Here is a 22,371-nt window from a genome sequence, read left to right as displayed (position 1 = left end):
ACTTAAGACATTAAGGAACATTTTCTATGAAGGAAGTTTTTCCAAATTCCAACAGTAAAATTGCCAATGGAACAGTGCAACTAGGAGCACCAAAACTGAAAATTTGACAATTTAGCCAAAAGGACTTAAGCTTTGAGAAAATGACCAAAACCAAAAAATTTAATGACCAAAATGTGGTATGTGGGTGAAGTTGGAGTTCCCATACCTATTAAGCCTTAAAAAGTCAACAATTTGACTTGAATAGTATAGTGAATAGTAACCCGAAATACAAAAACTTCGAGAACGTCGAATTTAAAGCAATAGAACTAGTAAAAATGAAGTTAAATTTATTTTTGGATTTATGCTAAGTTATGGTACTGAAACACTGCGAAACTGTGTGTTTCAGTTGAAAAAGACTTGGAAATTCGAAGAGAGTGAGTCAAGGCTTCAAGGCGACTCAAGTCAGGTTTGTGCACAATAAGAATTGTTTAAATATTTTAATCTCAAAAATTTGACTTCTTTGATTATTTATGTACTGTGTTGCCATTTTATAATTGTAAATGTGACTTTGAAAATTGATCAAATTTCTCATAAATTGTCTGTATAAATTGTTTTGAATTGATTTTATGTTCACACTTAGCATGACAGTATCACATTATTCCTCCTCCATTTATGGGGCTGAGATCGTTTATTTTTCTCCCTCTCTGGCTTGCCAGTTGAGGTTGTAGATCGGATGAGTACTCATTAGCTAGCTAGCCACCTCCCTCATTGATTTCGATTAATGGGGTTGAGATTGCTTTGTCGTGGTGTACAACACGGCATTGATCGGAAATTTTGTGTCATGGCTTAAGTTGTGTATGACTTTGGCAACACTGTATTTATGAAATTGTTTGACTAAATTGTGTTTAATAAATTATTTGACAAGATGATATTATTATGAACTTTAATATTTGTGAAATGTGATTGAGAAATATTTAAATTGTGTTTGGCAATGAATAATTTATTTATTGCATTTTAAATTTTTATTGTGCACCACTGAGTATTTTTATACTCAGCGATAGCTTATTTTGCTGTCGCAGATAAGAGCAAGGAAAAAGCAGTGAGTGGTACTCACGAGTTGAAGATCACACCAATCTTTTGTACGGGTATTATTTCATACCCTTGTAGATAATTTTGATGTAAATATAGAAATGTTATATGTATCAATGAAAGTTGAGCAGTTGTAAATAAATTGTAATAATATTTTTTGGATTTCCTTCTGTAAATTAATATTTGTACTTATGAATTTCTTACTTTATGCTTTGTGATTGAAGATATTAAATATTTTGAGATGATAAGTCTTGAATTGCATTGTGAAATTATTTTGAAGTGTGTTGAACTGAGTTGATTGAGTTATTGAAGGTTGGGAGTTGTGAAATATTTTTTGGAAGTGTTTTTTTTTAGGTATTTGAATAACTGTTTTCTCCAGTTTTCAAACGGAACTCTGTCAAAATTTTTATAAAATTTGCTGCAAAATTTAAAATGGACAAAATTTTTACTAGTATTTAAGCTTGAACAAATGGTTTTTAATTCTCACCAAAATGCTCACCACTTCCAAAATGTAAGAAAATTATTTTAAAATCCCTTGTAGGGTACTTAATGAGTTATCAGTAGGTGAAGTTCGGTAGTTCATTAAGTATTCTATGGGATCATGTTATGCCTTACAGAGGGGTGAGGTGTGACAAAAATCATCTCTGAAGACGAAATGACTAAAATGCCCTCCGTTTGGCTTAACAAGCTAAAATTGTGTGTACCGATTGATTAAATTTTTCTAAACATTTTCTTAGCATTCTAATGCCATAGAGACCTCAATGACTCCTCTCTAGAGTCCAAAAAATTATTTTATGAATTTTCTCCCGGGTTTAGGGCTCCTAGTTGCGAGGATCGCAACTTCTCACTAGGTTACCCATCGTTAGGGCACCGGCCCATTTAACTTGGTTGTATTTTATTTCTAAAATTTTTCCTATATTTTTCTTTTTATTATTTGAGTTAATTATGGTTCCTCACTTTAGTTTCAATATTTTTCCAGACGTTCTAGCTGTCCGGACTGATACCGATCACCAGAACAGTAGAATGTACAGAATTGCTACAGTGAGGGTGTTACAGGAGTCATGATTTAGCACCTCTTATCGTCCCTAATAAATCCGCTATACTTCAGTATTACTTTGATTTGGTCATCTGACCATTCTAGTCAATACTTTTACTAATATTCATAACATTTCTTTATTACATTTGAGCCAATTATTCCAATTTTCATTTACACCTTTCTTTTATCTATCGATATTCTATAGCTTATTTTTCACTGATTTACAATCATTACTTCCTCTTGTTCTGAACTATAACTTATCCTTTAATACCCTAAGGGAGTATACAGAACAGTCCTTTTTCTCTTGTCCTATATCCATCATAATCTATTCATTATGGTTCACACAATAGAATTGTGCTCTTTCTAAGAACTACCTGGTCAATTATTCTCATCTTATCCTTGTCTTAATTAGAACATCATTTCACAATTAATTCCATCCATGGCATCCTATCTCCTTCAGGGGAACAAAATTTTTCTTTGTGCCTTACTGTTATACTATTATAATACTGTTTTTCGCTAAACTTTAGGTGAAAAATCTATAACAATACCAAAATAATTATAACCCCATATCCGAGACCGGATGACCTTGCCCTATCAATGTTATCTTTAATTTATGACTATACCGAAATCTTTAGTCTTATAGCAATTCCTGATGTATCATAGTCCGGGTTAGATAACTAAGTCAATGACTCTAGCTATCTTATAACTATAACCTTTAGATATTCTAACTTTAGAGTTTTAAATCCCATATTCGGATTTTCAAACTCATTTCCAATAATAAAATTCTGTCTTGACATTATTCTACCAAAATAGATGCCGTGGCAACTATTCTCATCTTGGTGTACTATTGGGTAGTATGTAGCTCTACACAATAATCCTAAGTCGGTACTGTAATCTGCAGCTTATAGTACAAACATCAAGAACATTGCATAGTTACTACGATACATCCCAATATACCAAACTTTCCTATATCTTATTCTTCTTGAATCCACTAATATCTTAGACTTATTCTGATTACAATATCCATTAACAATTACTAACAGTAACATCTTTGCCCTCATCTAGATCAATTATATTACTGTAACTTGCTTTTAGGTCCTCTTGCCTTACATTAAATAGGTTCACCAATGAGTTTTATAAATTTTGTGTGCTAGCAAATACTTTTCACTGACAAACTCTTCCAAAACTAATTTCAATTACACTTATTATCGTAATCTTTATCTTAAAGGACTAATCACTAATGCATCAAAATTTTTTCCATGTAAAGGAATAGCAACAGAACATATAATTCTAACACTAAAATATAAACAAGTAGTGCTGGGATCAATTAATAACTAATTGTTTTCTCTAAAAATTAAAAACTTACTAGCAGCTACATCCGAAGTTTCTGCTCTTTCTTCTTAGCGCATAGTAGACGCTCTGACTGGTGCGCTACTATATTCACCAACTCTATTTCTATCTCGGCCCTGACCAACTGTCTGTGAACTTCGGAGAGCAGGTCGATGTGCTCTAGTATAATCTCTAGCAAAGTGTCCACGTTCATCACAATTATAGCAGGCTCCAATGGCTTTACGATAAATACCCCCATGTAATTTGTCATAAGAGTTGCAGATGCGAGGAGGATATGAACTTCTAGTTATTCGACGACTGGACCTTGGTGGCTTCTGTTCTGATGATCCGCCTCGGTCATATCCCTAAGCTCGGGGTTCCTCAAATTCTTTTCTCTTCCCTAAATTACTATTCGAGCTCTGACCCATAGGTTTCTCCCTCTTTTCTATTTCATATTACCCTTGTGGGGGTTGGGTCTATACTTGGGCTTAAGCTGACAGACTATTAGCTATTTGTTGAAAGAAAGTGGCCATTTGCTGGGCCATTTGTGCAGTAATTTGTACCGGTGGAACTGGTATAGTCGGGCCTTCAACACTCTGAGAAGCTAAGGCCTTTCCTTGTGCCTCAACTGTAATTAGTTGTTCTACTATTTTATCTCCCTCTTCCATTTCTATTCACAAAATCTTCTTTTCCCAGAACAACCTACACAAGGAGATTTCTCTCTATTAGTTCATATTTATGATGTAAATGTATTATATGTATCAAACATTTGAGCAGTTGTATTTACTGACAAAATATATCAAATTCACAGTTCAAAATTTACTTTAAAATCATTGCTCTGATACCACTAAACATGTCACACCCTACTCCTCATAAGATGTAACATGATCCCAGAGTATAACTAATGAATTACCGTACTTTGCCTACTAGTAACCCATTAAATATACTACAAGGGATTTTAAAATAAATTTTGATCATTTTTATAGTGGTGGGAACGTTGAATATTTATCAAAAGCCTTTAATTGAAATGTTGGTCATCGATCAAATTCTCGATTAAAATCTGGTGTTACGAGTTTTGTTCAAAATTTCAGCAGAGTGCCGGCTTTATTTTGAGAAAACAGTTCTTCAAAACCTGAAAAGAAACACACTCTCAATATTTTTACTCGACCACAACTCCAATAAAATTCATTTCTCCACACAATTCAATTGAAACAATGAATAAATCATTTACAGCAATCAACTCAGCACATTTTTAAACCAACACTGAACATCTCATTTTAGAAAAGGAAATAATTTATTATTCACAAAATACAGAAATTTAATTATTTACATTAATTACAAAACTCAGAAATAAATTTAAATATTACAATAATTTACATTTTAATTACATACCCAAAATAATATTACAAAAATTCTTATACAACTGCTCAAATAAATTATTTACATATACTTACATGCATACATCAAAATCTAACGTACAAGAGTATACCTATGTTATGCCCGAAACCAGTCCCATTGTCTTTAAGGAATCTTACTCAGTTGCTCTATAGTCTTTTCACTTACGACAGCATACAAAGCTATCGCTGAGTGGTGAACTCAGTGGTGCACAACTATAATTTAAAATGTAATACAATACACATTGACAAAATTATAGCAAATAATTTGGAAATCTTGAAATTCATCAAAATTCTAAAAATCAAAATATTCATTGCCAATAATATCAATTATTTGTTTAAGCGACCTTGATCAATAAATTCAATTTATCAAATCATAACTGGACATTTTAAGTAATTCCATCTATTTATGGAAATAAATATTAATTTCAATAAAATTAAGTATGCTCCAATCTCATTTAAAATTACAATTCCTTACTATTCAAAAACTATTATTTTATCTCACTAACTATGCAAGATTAATCTGTAAGGGCCATCTTCAGGGTGATTCTAACTCCCTATGATTGGGGAGGTCGAATCGGGATTCTAACTCCATATGATCAGGGAGGTCGAATTGGGATTCTAACTCCCTATGGTCGGGGAGGTCGAATCATCGTACACATTACGCACCACAATAGTGCAACTTCTGAAAGGGCCAATGAAAAACTTAGATCTAACCTCTAATAAGAGGAGAATCTAAGTATGTGCACGTACCATGGTAATCAAAACAAAGCTAACTCCATTGTCTCCTCAACAAATAAGAGAGACGAGTAATAACCTAGTCAAGCATCTATAGTGAGATATAAAATAATATCATGAATCTCTTTGTCCTTTTTGTGAGCATAAATCACAACACAATTCAATTCAATGTCAATTCCAATATCCAATAATTTTTATGCTCATCACAATTCAAAACATATTTTATCACAATTTTTTTCAAAACTAATTTATTCAATCCACAACAATGTTCAGTAATTATTGAAATACCATTTCACAAAGCTAAATTCATGCATATTATAACAATTTCAATAATCATTGAAATAAATCCAATAGTTGATAAACATAATACATAAGGAAAATAACATCATTTAATCATATGAAATATTCAGAACAAAATCAATTAAAACCTAGTTGTGCATAAACCTCTTTGTCGACTAGTTTACTCTAATTTTTGGTTTTTCCTCGAAGATCCCTTTTTAGTATTTTTTCAACTGAAACACACAATTTATAGTGTTTAAGTACCATACCTCATAATTAATCCATTAATTTATTTCATGCCTACTTAATTATAGCCTTAAATTTGCTTGAAATGGTATCCTTTGAATTTTGCATTTTGGGTTACTATTCATTATACTATTTAAGTCAAAATGTTGACTTTTTCCTACTAAATAGGTTTATTAATTCCAATTGCACTCATATACCACATTTTGGGTGTCAAATTTGTTGGCATTGATTGCTAATTAAATTTCCAAACTACCTAAATAAAATCCCAAAAATTCAGTTTTAGGTCACAAGATTCTACTATTCCATTGGTCTGTCTACAGTAGAATTTTGGCTAAATATCCTTCAACAAAGTTGTTCTTTATTGTCTTAGCTTTAATTCTCTTTTTGTATCACTCCATTTGGAGTTTTGTAGCTCAAGTTATGCCTATTTTTCTAAGGCTGGCCGGATTTGTTCAAACCCAGAAATTCTGGGCACTTTCTTAGTTTTGGCAGTTTTGGTGTGCTGAATGAAGCTCACTTTTTGGATGGGTTATGGTCAGAATTTGAGTTTGTGTTCTTCATAAAAGTTGTAGTGCTATGTCTCAACTTTCCATAGGTATAAAATTCAGGTCATTTGGACCTTCCTAGACCAAGTTATGTCCATATGAACATCATATGGTTAGTTTTGTACAGGGCAGTGTGCCTAAATCCAGATTTGACCTAATTTTTCACTAATTTAATGTCACTTTTAGGCAAGGTTTCTATACAAAAATTGTGGCATTATGTGTCTACTTTCATATCCAATTGGCCTCACACCAATTAGGGTGGTAAAATTACAGTTTTGGTCCTTGAAATGGACCAAGGTCAAACTACCTAATTTGGGACAGCATCACATTCCATTTCCAATCCAATTCCAAACATTCAAACACTGGCCAATTGACTCCAATTAACCATTTTAAACCTCACTTAGGTCAAAGTACATCAATTTACTAAATTCTCAAATTTTCTCCCTAAAGCCCTAAGGGTCAAGAACCCTAATTATGCCATTGTCATAATTCATGGAATCAAAGTGTATAAACCTCATTTACATACTCAATCAAACTTAAGAATACTTTTAATTCCAACAAATTCCATCAAACCCTAGGTATACTAAAGGTGACCGAAATTTATGGATTTTATATATGCATGAATTTTTCAATTTCTCATGTAAATTCCTACTCATTCAACTTCATCTCCATGCATAATACCCAATTTAAAAGAGAAAATGGACTTAACTAATTTTGTGAATTTCCACTTCTCTAATTCTTCAAATTTCCTTTTCTTTTTTCACTTCAATCTTCAAATCAAAGTTCAAGGGTAATTTTTTCTTAAGGGAGTTGTGAAATTAATGGGGATTTTTAGGGTTATGAAAGCTTGGGTGAGCTTTCATGGAGGAGGAAGAAGGAAAGAATGAGAGAGAGGGGCTCACGGCAATGAGGAAGAAAAAACTAAAAAAAAAAATTTGTCTTTTTTTCTTTATTTATTTGACTTTTTATTTGTGTAATTATCCCCCAAAATTAATTAATTTTAATTAAAGTTTAATTATGTCATGCATGATGTCACTTATATGATATCATCAATCTCTTATTTTATTTTGTTTTCTTTTTCTTTCTTATTCCCCACTTCTTCAATTTAATTATATATTTAAAAATTTTCATTTCTCAGATTTTATTGGACAGTTAGGTAATTGGTCACCTCTAGGGGTGAATTGATCAATTTGCCCATCGCCATTCCGATCCGGCTTACCAATAATACTGTATTTCCTCCGAAACCCTGACCTAATTATTTGATCTGGTTCTTAACATTTTTCTGTGATTTTCACATTTTCCCTAGCTTATCAATTTTTCTTAGGCCCACGGTGTCACAATTCCCCATACGAAATTAGGATTTTGACTGATCTCGCAGTCACTTCCCAATGCAATCACCCATCGCTGTGACCCCCGGCTCATTTAACTTTTATGTTCTATTTTTCTGATATATATTTAACCTTCGGGTAATCACTATTAATTTTTATTTAGGGCTTTTCTAGTTGACTTAAATATGATTCTAATCCTCTTAATTGTCCGGACCGACACCGGTCACCGGAACAGTGATTTGCAAAGGACTATGCATATAGGGGTGTTACAGGAAAGCCAAATTTTTCTTTGATTTCAATTGCACTCTTGCACTCTTTCTTGAGTTCTACATCCTTTCTCTATTTTTTTTGGCACCTAATATACTTTTTACTTATGTATTTAGCTTCCTCAAAAGGGCAGGTTAGGTGTTTAGACTAGGGGCTAAGTAAATAATGTGGGTAGGTAATAAATTGTAAGGGATAAATATAGGCTTCAAGTTGGCTACAAGGGATATATATTTTAATTAGGGGTGGCTAAGGCTTAGTGAGGCTATATCAAAGAATGCCTTAATCATCTCTTCATTAAACATATGCTAGGATTTCGCCTTGATAGGTCCAAGAGACATGTTCTAGAGTTAGTGAGGCATTTCTAGGTTTGCTTGTATTTCAAAAGTTTTCTCTTAATTTTACAAGTTTAATGTGACAGATTAATGGCTATGAAGGGTTTTAACTAGTTTAACTCCACTTAGGTGATTAAGTTTTTTACAAACAACATATTGAAGCCTTTTTGCCCATTCAGTTACATTCATTCCTCTTTTTCAGAGAGTTCAATCATTAGCTCATCAAGGTTTTAGTTATAAATCTAAGTTAAAAGCCTTTTGAAAAAGTCCAGAATTTTCAAAATTTGAAAAAAAATTTCTAGATTTTTGATACACAAATATAATATAGACATAATAAGGTGATGAAATGTAATATATGAATGCAATGCATGAACTGCACCTCCAAACTCAAATTTGACATTGTCCCCAATGTCATCAAGATATCACAATCAGGTCAAGAGCAACATCATAAATGTAATAATAAGACAAAGCTAATGGATATAGAATACTCCCCCTTGAAGCGTGCCTTCCTTCGAAGATTTGTGAGTATGATCTCCATTGCACCTTTTAAGTGCTTCTTGAACCTACAAAGTAAACAAACATCGAAATCAAGTTAGGGAGGGTGATAAAACAAAAGAAATAGACAAATGCAAAGATTAAATTTAAAACTTGGGTTGCCTCCCAAGAAGTGCTAATTTAAGGTCATTAGCTTGACCTTTTTTAGAATTGCTAATCAAAAAGTAGTTTTTGCCCATAGTAGTTATCATGTAACACCATATATGGGTCTTGATTTGTGGTACCCTCAAGATTGGCAAGATTTGAAATAAGATTGCATGTGGAATGAATAACACATGGCTTAGAGTGATATGATTAGGAAGAGGACTATTTTAGCTCATGGAGGACATATGATGATGCAGGAGGTGTCCATGATAGAAAAGGGTCTTCTGGTAATGTATGTGTAAGCATCATTAACGAACTTAAATTGACAGTCCCATTAATTTCTTCATCTATCACCTTCATCTCTGATTTTTCTTCATGTAAGCACTCTTCCAATGACTCACCAATAATAAAGGAGTTGTTTTCTTCAACTTCAGGTTCAATTTCTTCTTCAAGTAACTCCTGCTCTTGTGGGAACTCTACTGGTAAGTCATCTTCATTGGAATTTAGTTCTTGAGGTTTAACTTCTTCTATAAGTTCAAATTCCTATGAAGCTTTTTCATTCTCCCAATTTTGTTCATTTGATTCCTCCTCATAAAGTGATAGCTCATTGTTTACCATTAGATTGTCAAAATTTTCTAATAGAGCTACCGTCTCTTCAGTTCCCACTCCCTTCTCTAATTGTACCTCAAATGGTTGGTGTGAAATATTAGGTTGACAGATGCGTGGGGGTATTAGTGGCTCCAACCTTGCAGTGAAGGATCCCTATGCCAATGGTAATCAAAATCTGCTATGTCATTCAATAAGTGAATGGTATCCTCATAGTTTCTTTGAAGAACGTGATCACCGGTAGCCTAAGCTCCATAATCTACCCAATTCCTTGTCACTTTATCCAAACCATTATAGAAATTGAGGGTGAGTTCATAGTTTGATAGACTATGACTAGTAAATTGCTCTACAAATTCATTAAACCTTCTCCAAGCATTATAAAAAGGTTTATTGTGTTGTTGAATAAAACATGTAAAGACCTGTTGATGAAACATCTCAATATACCTCACAAGAAAAACAAGTGAAAATAAAATTAGACAAGAAATAAACTATAAAAGAAATAAGAATGTCTAGAGTAATAAAATCACTAATCGTTTAACATCAAGCACCGGTCCTCAGCAATGGCGCCAAAAACTTGTTTGCTGGTTTTACAAGCACCACAAGTGCATAGATTACTAACAAGCAATAAAGTTATGAGTAGAGTATCATTCCCATGAGGACTGTGTTAAGTACCAAACTATAGTGATTTTAATTATCTAGACGATCGAGTTATAGAGAAATAATAATTAAATCTAAGCTAAAAGAAATAAAGTCTAAAACAATTATCTAAACTAAAATACCAATAGATGAGAACGTTCTAAAGCTAGGGGTTCACACTTCAATCAATTATAGAATCAATCTAATTCATTCAATAATTGGGAGATTATTACTTTGATGGAAATTAATCCTAAGTTATCTTAAGTCCTCTCTCAAGGAATCAAGGCATATTTTAATTAACTTAAACTCTACTTTCGTGGTGATTAAATTAATTAAAATCCTTTAAGATCTTTGATTAATTTTGGATCTCCACAAAGGTCATCAACCTATCTCTAGGTCAGATTTTCTAAGTTCAAAAATCCTGATTTTCTAATACTAATCTTCACCTTTTAGTTCTTCAATTAGTGTCTTAGATTATGACTAGGTGGGTACCATCACACAGCATACATTAAGAACACAAGAGATTGAATCAAATAATAAAATTCCCAATGTATTAAACAAAATCAAATAAGATCCATAATTAAATTAAGCGTGCTACACCTTAACCCTAGAATAAAGAGACTACTCACACATAGTGAGTTTTACAATCAAGTCTATAAAAAGATAAAGAGAAGACATGAGAAGAAAATATAGTGAAAGAACCCAGAAAGAGAGTTGCAGCCTTGGACTTTTGGAACTTCAGCTGAAAATTCCTTCTAGCAATCTTGCAGATCTTGTTTCTTCCTTGCCTCTCTTGAAGTTAATGTGCATCCTTGAATGTAAAATTCTCCCTTTTTCAATTCTTGACTTGTTATATTTATATCTGGTGTAAAAACCCTAATTTTAGAGTCCTAGAAGCATTAAGAGTCCATCCGGGTCGAGTTGAAAGCAAGAAAAGTCGCATTAGAAGTGCTATTAGGGGACTTTAAACAGTCCATGTAACTTTTTGCCACTTCATTTTCAAGTTTTTTTTCAGTTTAGAGAGTTGCATGACATTCAGAAATTTACACAAGGCAGGTTACACGGCCCGTGTACTACTTCTGGCCTTGTATTCTTCACGCGTTGACCTCTAAATCTCTTCCAAACTCATCTTTGATTCTAGAACCATATAAAAACATCTGATAAAATATAAAAATCAATGAATTGAGTTAGATTAACATTTTTTCTAAAATAATAATGAAAACACATAGAAATAAACGCGAAAAGAGACTTAATGCCAATAAAATGTAATGAATGTTAACCTTAAATGTCTATATAATTTGACTTAATCAGTAATGCATGTTATGTGTTAGATTTCTCTAAGTTAGTTGTAGTGTTGGATTTAATTACTTGTGTTGCATATAGTTTTATGTTTTAAAACTAAAAATTTTTGCGTTTAAAAAGCCTGATGATCGATTAAGATTTGTTCTTGATGTAAGGAGGATTGTAGTTTTATGTTGAGTTTTTGAGCATGAAAGAGTTAGTTATTGAGTTTGTTGCATGTATGTGTATATATGTATATATATATATATATATGTATATGTATATATATATATATATATATGTATATATATATATATATATATATATATATATATATTAGTTTTTAAAGCTTTTAAAAGGAGTTGATTCTAATGACCCAACTAGGCCATTACTGGCACTAGTGAATAAGTCAGCTTAAGGCTACTGGAACATGTAGCAAGCCTAAAAACCTATTCAAATACATCCTCATTCCATAAAAACCAAAATCCAAACAACTTAAAACAATTACACTTTAGCATTTATCATAACATAAAAATACTTTCATTAAAAATGGCTAAGAATTTGAACCTTTTCATATCATAAAATGCCAAAGTATAATCCTTACATACATGTATTCATAATTAAAGGAAGTGCTTGTGGATTAAGGTAACCTTACATAGATATCTTATATCTATGCCTTGCGTATTACAATTTTTGCAACCAAATACAGTATCTAACCATTTACAAATTACTTGTCACACAACATATAAAAGGACTTGCTAACTCATGCCTCTGACTAGCTCTTCCTGTAGGTAACTCTACTCCTACAACTCTGCACTTGCGGATTAGGGGAAAGGGTTAAGCTAGGGGAAGCTTAGTGAGTAGCATATAAATAAAGATAAAAAAATAAATAAAAATACAAAATAGATAACCAATCTCCATGTTGGCTAAATATTGAGCTCAAAATATAAGATATATGCTCTTTTAGCTAAATACAAAGATATAAGCTCTCCTTTTTAGTTAAATATGAAAATATCTACTCTTTTTTTAAAAAAATAATAATAAAGTAAAAAAAAATTCCTTTTGGGTAGCTAATCTCCTTTAGCCTATTATGGGAGAGAGAATAGGAAGATTTTCTTTGCTCACTAGGATGTTAGAATAGCTATTTAAAAAGCTTTGCTGAAAAGTTAAGATTCTTCCTGATTTATCTAAGATTTTGACTTCCTATATAATAAATACCAATAAATATATTTCTTGTACACCTAAAGAGGCATATATTGAGATCCATTTTGATAGATAAAAAAACCTAGTAGCCACTAAATGCCACTACCTCTCTCACATGTCTCTCCCACATGCCATTTTTGGCTTTTCTTCTTTCTACCTTTCTTTTCTTTTCTTTTTTTTTTGGTTTTAGATTTACAAAGGTAAGATATGACATAAAATTTAATTTAATCTTATAGAACATAAATATAAGACCTCTTTCATGAATATGTAAGCTTTTTTTGAGTTTCTTATCATATTTGGAGTGAAAATATTTTGAGAGCTAATCACAAACTCTGTACAAGTTTTCAAGACGTACTACTACTGCCTACCTTATTAGTCATAACTAGGCAAGCTTTCAGGTCCTAAAATTATTTTTTTCTAGATTTTTCATGAAAAATTGTGCAACTTTCATGCGTAATTTATCTTGATCTGATTTGTAAATTTTGAGTTATGATTTTTTAATATTTTATATCTAATTCTATAAAATTTTGCACAAACTAGAAAATTGAGAGAACATAACTTGGCAATGAGTTCTCCATTTTAGGTGATCCTTAAGTATAAATTGGAGTTCAAGATGTCTTTTAAAACTTTAATATTTTGAGTTTTCTTTAATTAACTACGGACATATTTTAAAATATTACATTAGAATGTGGGTGCATGTGAATAGTAGCTTTTTTCAAAGTCAAATTTAATTTTTCTATTGTTCTTTTTATTGTTTCTTTTTCTTTTCTAATATTTTCAATAATTTCTTAAGAGCATCTCCATAAACTTTCGTTAATTTTCACAAATGTTTGGTATTTTTTATATATTTTATTTAATGATGCCATAAAAAAATGGTAAATTTGTAGTTTTAATTCCTTTAGTTCAATTTATTTTATTGTTTGATCCATATTAACTCATTTTGTGTGTTGTTTTGGTGTTTATGAGACGTTGATAATGTGGCTTGGACAAAACAAGGAGGTGATTAGGGTTTTGGACTCATAGGATCTTTATGTGACTTTCCATATTTCACTTTTAATTCTTGATTTGTTACTTCAATTATGTCTTGTAATTTTGGTAAGTTCAATTTTGGTAAGCCTTGTAAATATTTTAAGCGACTAAATAAGATAAGAACCCCAAATAAGGTAGGTGATCTCTTCAAATAGGACAAGAATACTTAAGCCAACAAGAAAACTGTAAAGAAACACTAAAAGGTGCACCTAGCCAAATGGGACTCTAAGACCCTTGCATGGCAATGGGCCTCATAATAGAATAAGTATTTTTTTTTATTTAAAGTTTATGGGATTGTAACTCTTTTTTCCTTCCCCTATTCTTTTAGTTGTAAGTTTATTGTAAAAGGAGTTATAATCTTTTCTCTCCTCCCTCACTCCCCCCCCCCCCCCCCCTTTCATTTCTTTGGATGTTTACTATATTGCACTATCTCTTATACATGTAAATTAACTTAGGCAAACATGGTAAATTAAAATAAGACATTGTATATTAGAAACATGGGATGCATGCTTGGGGTGGCGTATACTCTTTATTATTCTTAATGTGTGCAAATCAATCCAAAGACATGAAATAAATTAGAAACATGTTAATAGGGCAATAAGGTAAATGTAGTAACAAGTTTAAACATATAAACTAAGCATGATATAGGGCTACTTGCATGCATATGTAATGGGTGCAATATGCTTAATTAAACAAATTGTGCATGTTGAACTTAGAAATGCATTATGAATGAACAAGAACTTTAATAAGGAAACAATAAAACAGGCTATAAGAAACACAAGTAGGGGGCTTGGCTCTTATTCTAAGATAAGTCTAAGTAGATAGGGTGCCTAAACCCTTCCCTCTTTTATAACCATTATCCCAAACCTAGGTTGTTTGGTTCATGGTTTGAGAAGGTTAGTGGACCTCTGTAAGGGGTAGAGTTGTCATCCATATCCCTTTTAAAGAATTTGTCCTAGTTATCATCCAAGTGGTCAATCCTCCACCTATTGAGGCATTTATATCTAAGCTCCATGGTAGTGTTATGGAAAGATGGATCTAAACTAGTTATAGAAATCAATCTATTGCCCATAGTGGCAACTCTACTAGGGATTAAAGATAGTTACTCCATCATGGATCTTATAACCTATTATTCTTTATTCATTAAAGTTCTTTGCATTGCATGAACATAAGCATCCACACTACTTTTGCAATCATAATGTGATATAGACCCACTGAGTCAAGCTGAGGAGGCTCTACTTCCATTAAGCTATAGAAAATTGGCTTCTCTTGGCATCCCATAGCATGTACCATCGAGTATAAAAAGGAGATGGACCCCGTCATTTGTACCTTTGGATTTCTTAAGGCCAATGGGAAACATAATGGTCAAATCTTCGCTTATGGGAGCCTATTAACCCTATTGATGATATAAATATGGAACTCAAGCCCCTACTAAGCCTTAGAAACATGTGAACTTAAGACCCTTTTTATATGCTATGTTGAATTTGTGAACCTATGTGAATAGACGTGCAAGTTTTAAGGGTTAGCGAGATGGATTTGGGCCAAGAATGAGAACCTTGTTACCTATTCAGTAAAATTAGCCCTAAAAACATTTCATACACCCATGGGTGCAAGTGAATGCCCACTTACATGTTGGATTTTGGATTTTCAAGTTCTCTTATTTATGAGGGAATTACTATCTTGGGATGATTCCCTTATTGATAGGCCAAACATACTAATACCTAGGAATAATATCTTATGGACTTGACCATTAATGCAAGAGTTTTGGGAGCTATAAGCAGTCAAAGTTATATTGTTGTATCTTGTTTGTATATTTTAGTTCTACAAGCACTATAAGTATTGCATTCATGCATCCATACATCATTCTCATTGGCCTTTAGTTTAATGGGTCGTATATTGATAAGCCCAAATATACCATTTGAGAAGTACAGTAAGCTCATAAAGGAGGTGGATGACCTTTTGCATTAATTCAATGAGGCCTTAGTCAGAATCTTTTAGTCAAGAGAGAATCTAAAAGAATCCAAAGTGTGCATTAGTGAAGTTCAAAAGGAATACATACAGACTATCCTAAGGGAGGAACAAGATATTTATTTAGAAGTGTAGGACATTTTCTCTGAATATAGAGATTCAAAATGATGGGCCATATTCATGCTACAGCCCAACCCAAGGAAATGGTGGATTTAGAGCCTTTCAAGAAGGCCATGGAATAAGACATGTGGAGGGATTGCTAGGAGAGCCCTTAAGCAAGTTTGACTATAAAGTGTACTACTCCAAGCCTCCTCATGCTAATACTCCTCTTAAGGACATTGACCCTGTGAGATGGGAGCTTTAGAGATAGTAGTTTTTATTTTGATAAATAAGAATATCTTATGTAATAAGGCTCACAAAACCATTTTTATCAATAAAAATCAATTTTCATTTAATATCTTTTTATCTATCTTTTTTACTCCTATCTACTTAGGCTCAATAGCCGTGTCATAATTAAACCCATTAATATGCAACTCAATAAATTAACAGGTCCATTCATGTAATAATCATGTACATAACATATCATACTAACCCTTTGTGTTGTACAACCATCATAACTCCAAAACGGACAAAGAGTGCTCCTATTTCCACCAATTGGAATAAAGAAGGCAGGCACTTGTTAATGAAAGCAAGACCAATGGTTATTCAGAGTCCACTTAGATTAGTTACTATGGAAAAGACTAGCACACCAGTTCCAATGGTTAGAATAGAGGAGACCAGGGATATGCTCAAGGACATGCTGGATGAAACACTGAGCAACAAAATGGAAGAAATAATGGGATAAATTTTGAAATCTCTTGATAAGTAGCATGAGGAAGGAAGTAGTGAAACCAAAGGGCCCAAACAAGTTGAAGCAATTATGGATAAGGCTACAAAGAAGGCCCATGACCTCTGTGACCTTAACTTTTAGGATTAAAAGGATTTCCTGAAGCAAAAGGCCTAGAAAAATGAAAAAGAGCCCAATAAAGAGTTCAAGTTGAGGATAAAAAAATTTCAAAAGCTGCAAGCAAGTCTAAAAAAGCAAGTTCAGCTAAGAGATATGGAACTTTTTGATTCAGAGGATTTCAACAACTACATAGAAGAGAGCCTGCTTGAAGTAATTATGGATAAGGCTACAAAGAAGGCCCATGACCTCTGTGACCTTAACTTTTAGGATTAAAAGGATTTCCTGAAGCAAAAGGCCTAGAAAAATGAAAAAGAGCCCAATAAAGAGTTCAAGTTGAGGATAAAAAAATTTCAAAAGCTGCAAGCAAGTCTAAAAAAGCAAGTTGAGCTAACAGATATGGAACTATTTGATTCAGAGGATTTCAACAACTACATAGAAGAGAGCCTGCTTGAAAAGTTCACAATGCTCGATTTGTCTAAGTTTAATGGAACTGGGGATCTTAAAGATCACCTAAGGTTCTATCTGATTGTAATGAGGACCATTGAGCTTAATAGGGAGTATATTACTCAGTTCTTTGTTATCTTACTAGAAAGGGTGGCATCATCCCAGTACCATAGGCTTAAGCCAGCTATAAGAAGAGATTGGAATGAGCTAGTAAGGAGGTTTATCTAGCTGTATTCCCACAAAAATGCTCTAGATGTAACTTTGAAAGATTTGGAAATGACTAAGCAAAAGCCCATTGAGACCTTCTTTGAGTACTTTATGTGTAACACCCTCCCTGTAGCAACTCTGTACATTCTACTGTTCCAGTGATCAGTGTCGGTCTGGACAGCTAGAACGTCTAGAAAAATATTTAAACTAAAGTGAGGAACCATAACTAACTTAAATATTAATAAGAAAAATTTAGAAAAAATTTTAGAAATAAAATATAACCAAGTTAAATGAGCCGGTGCCCTAGCAATGGGTAACCTAGTGGGAAGTTGTGGTCCTTGCAGCTAGGAGCCCTAAACCAGGGAGAAAATTCATAAAATAATTTTTGGGACTTCAGAGAAGAGTCATTGAGGTTTCTATGGCATTAGAATTCCAAGAAAAGGCTTAGAAAAATTTTTCGATCGGTACAGACGATTTTGGCTCAATAAGCCAAACGGAGGGCATTTTGGTCATTTTCATCTTCGGAGATGATTTTTGACCGACTTTTCCAGTTAAGTAAATAATTATTATGACATAAAATGTGAATAAATATTGCTAAAAATTGAATTAAAATTTGGTAGAAAAGAAAAGAAAGAAAAAGAAGTTTAAATTGGGAATTATGATGTCATGCTTATGTAATTAAGAATTTCCATCCAAGCACCACTTAACAAAATGACTTAAGAGATAAAAGGGACAAAAAATAAGATAAAAACAAAAAGAAAACTCCAGCAGCCACCATCAACCTTGGGCAGTTGAATTTATAGAGAGAGAGAGAGGAGAGAAACCACCATTGAAGCACCCTTTCAAGCTTATGTTCTACCCCCAAAACCACTTCAAAACCCTAGCTTTTCTTCATAAAAACTCATCCTCACACCTAGAGTAAGCTTTGTACAGTAAAAAGAAAGGAAGAAAGTGAAGTTTTGAAGTCTTGGAAATTGACTAAATCAAGGTTAGTGTCCAAACTCTTACTACTTTTGATTTAATTCATGTTTAATGGCATGAAATAAATAGAAAATGTAAGAAAATAAAATAAAAACGTGTGTGTGTGAACCCCTATAATTTTGGCAGCTTAGGGTTGGTTAGGGTTTGACGATTTTCCTTGATAGCAAAGTGGTTATGAGCTGCCCTTGGTATGAAATGAGTGATTGGATATGTTTGTGCAAGTGAAATGCAAGTGGAATGCATGAATGAACTTGAAAAAAATATGGACACTTAACAACAATATGGTTTGCTCATGTGATGGTTTATTAACCTTGTAATGGTCAATTAGTGATCATTTAAATGTGTATGATGAGAAAATGAAGTGAGTTGAGGCTTGGTATTTGAGTTGGGGTAAGCTGCCTTGGCTGACTTGCAGGACTGAGTATGAGTCCAGCAGGTTTGGGCAATTATAAATGGAGTTGTAGAGGTTCAATTAGTGTAAGGCCAATTGGACATGAAACTAGACACATAATGGCACAACTTTGGTATAGAAATCCTACCTAGAAAACCAAACCAAGTTGACCTAAAAATTGTCCAAATCCGGGTGACTTGCATTCTGCCTAGGCAAAATGACTAAATAAATAGTATTTATTCATTTGGTCATAACTCAGTACAGAAAGGTCCAATTGACCTGAAATTTTACCAGAAGAAATATGAGATATAGTCCTACAACTTTCATGAAGAAACCTAACCCAAATTTTGAGGATAACATGTTCAAAAAGTGACCTACAATCACTGCACAAAACACTGTAGATTTGGTCAGTTCAGAAAATCTGGAAAGTTTGCAATTCGGCCAGTTATGGTGTTTAGGCCATAACTTGAGCTACAAAACTCCAAATGAAGTAATTCAAAAAAAAAATGTAACTAGACACAATAAGGAACAACTTTCATGTTGACAACTTTGCAAAATTCTTACTGTAAAAATAACCAATGGAACAGTAAACACAAGCCTTGAAATCTGAAAATTTTGAACAACTAACACTAAGCTTAGAAATGGTATTGGCAAACAATACCAATAACTTTAGAATGCAAAATGTGGTATGTTGGGGGTATTAAAACCAATGTACCTATTGCTTATGCAAAAGTCAACATTTTAGTTGACTAATGAAATAAATAGTAACACCTAAACTTAAATTTCAAGAATTGTACAATTTAAAAGTGTAATATACCCTAGTACACCTAGCAAGATTGGTTTGGATAGGTTGGCATGCCAATAGGGTTCAGTTAGCAGTACTGCACATGGCATTATGCCATTCTGTGATTTTATGGGTTTTAGCCTTTCTGACATTATGATGATACTTGGCCTTGTGCCTGAAATTTATTATAGCTTATTAGCTGTTCTATTGCACACCAAGAGATACATATGTGATCGATGGTGTGACGGCTTGAGGTACTTGATACCTAGTGCCAGTTTACCCATTTATCCAATCCAGTCATCCATTATAGGTTACTTGGGCAACCAAAAATGAAAGTGGATAAATTTAATGAAATAATGAATATAACAAGTATAAAACAAATAAGACTATAAATAAATTATCGAAAAATTGTCTGCATAAGACATCAATACATTCACTGCATATTTATTTTCTGTTATTTCTTTTATTTCTATTATTGGCACCACTAAGCATTATTGCTTAGCGCGTTGCTTTTTGCCACGCGTAGGTTCTGGAGAGACCGATAGAGAGCCCAGTAGACCACAGACTGGGTGAGACCATCTGCAGCTCCGTCTTCAGTGCATTGGTAGGACACTATGTTTCATTTTGGTATATTGTAATTAACTTTTATTTTCTCATGTGTAATTGAGACTTATGTAATGTATTTTGGTATTAATGTAAATAGTGGAAATTGTGTTTATGAATAGAAAATTGAGTATTTATTTATGACTTGTATATGAATATCATGAGAAATGAATGAATGAGAAATAGAAGTACTGTTGAGAAATATTGAGACCATGTTGATGGTTATTGGAGTTTGAGAATGATTGGAAATGATTATTAGAAGTGTTTTTCACAGGTTCCGAATAACTGTTTTCTCCATTCTTAGCCGGTACTCTGCTGGATTTTCTATAAAGTTTTCAGAACCTCAAATAAATTTATAATTTCAATAAATGACTTAAATGAATGATATTTCACAAATTGTACTTCATAACTATGAAAAAAATAAATAAGGAAAAATAAAAATAATTGAAATAAAATAGGGTGTTTCGGTACACGGTGTGGCATATCTTACTCGGCTATACTATAGACGGGTAAGAGGTGTCACATTATGAGGTGGAGAAAAAAGGCTATAAAGATGCTTAACGGGCTTAGTGAAAAAAATGAAGTTCATTTAATTATGAAGAATTTATTACCAAACCATTATGAAAAGCTGTACTATATGTCCTTTGCCACTTTTGAACAACTTTATGATTTGGGGTTTCAGTTGGAAGATGGTTTAAATGATAAGAGTCATACCTATCAACCCAAGAAAGGAGGTTATCAACAAGCTAACATTGAAGGAGGGAAGATAGTAGAAGTTCAGGTAATTGGTAAAACTCAAAAAAACTTCTCCTACCTTAACAAACCCTTATCCAAAGTCTTTGAGTGTTTCAATGCTCGTGGACTGTTTCACCCTAGACCAGCCCTAAACCTATTGCCACCTAAATATAATGCCAACAAGTACTACCAGTTCCACCAAACCTATGGCCATGATATTGATAACTGCTATCGCTTGAAACATGAAATCCAAGACTTGATAGATGAAAAGAAAATAACAGATCTTGAAAAAATACCAAACACTCTAAGTCTAACCATAATGTCTCACAACCACCTAGCCGATACATGATAACTACCACTAAAGCACCAAGCTACATCTTAGACCAAATCTGACCCTTGGATGAACATAAAGCTATCACGATATTTAAGAAAGCTCTAGAGATGAGGAAGCTCCACTTGATATTTGGGCCTATTCGAGTTATGATTGTAAACCCTATTTTTGGCAACCTAAGGGCTTGCATTTTTAGTTAGTGAGGAGCCTAATGATGAAGATAATGAAAGGCTCCAAAGTGCTTGTAGACACTGAAGATATGGAATGAGATGTTCGCTACATAAAAAAAAATATGTCAATAGAAAATAAAATAAGTAAAAAAAATACAAATAGCTTAGGAGGTGAAATAGGCCTATAAAAAAAGGCATGGACCTTTTATGCTTTAGTTTGACCTAGCCTAGAGCTACATTGAACCAAAGTGAGCCCAGGAAGTGCCAACTGAAGCAAGGCTAACAACACCTTACTTCAAGCCCATTTCATTTAACCCAGCTAGGTATAATGAACCTAGACCTATTCTTACAAATAGGGAGAAATCAATTCAAAATAGGAAGATAATAATAAAAAATATTTAAAAATAAAAGAAAAATAAACATGGGCAAAAAATTCACTCTTGGACATTTTTAGGTGTGAGAGAGAGAGAGAGTCGCCCAATTATGGTAACTGAGACAATAGGTCAAATCTTCTCCTTTTAGGACTAGGATTTCTTCCTAATTAGCAATTACTCTATAAATACCACTCTCTAAGACTCAAAGAAAACATATAAAGGCTCTCTACAACCAAGGCAACCAAATCACTTTCCCTAGAAAGCCTTTTACATGCCTCAGCTCTCCTAAACAACCACACACACACCACATCCCTTGTAGGCAGTCGATTCTTCTCTTCTCCTTCTTCTTCTTCTTTTTTTGGTTTTTAAAGGTAAGACATACTAAAGGCATATAATAAACATGTAAAACATCTCATTTATATCTTGTTTATGTGTTTGAAAGGTTCTTTAAGTCTTATATGATAATCAAAATGATCATAGT

This window comes from Hevea brasiliensis, chromosome 3, assembly GCF_030052815.1.
Source record: "Hevea brasiliensis isolate MT/VB/25A 57/8 chromosome 3, ASM3005281v1, whole genome shotgun sequence".
Taxonomy (NCBI): Eukaryota; Viridiplantae; Streptophyta; class Magnoliopsida; order Malpighiales; family Euphorbiaceae; genus Hevea; species Hevea brasiliensis.
This window is presented reverse-complemented; position numbering follows the sequence as displayed.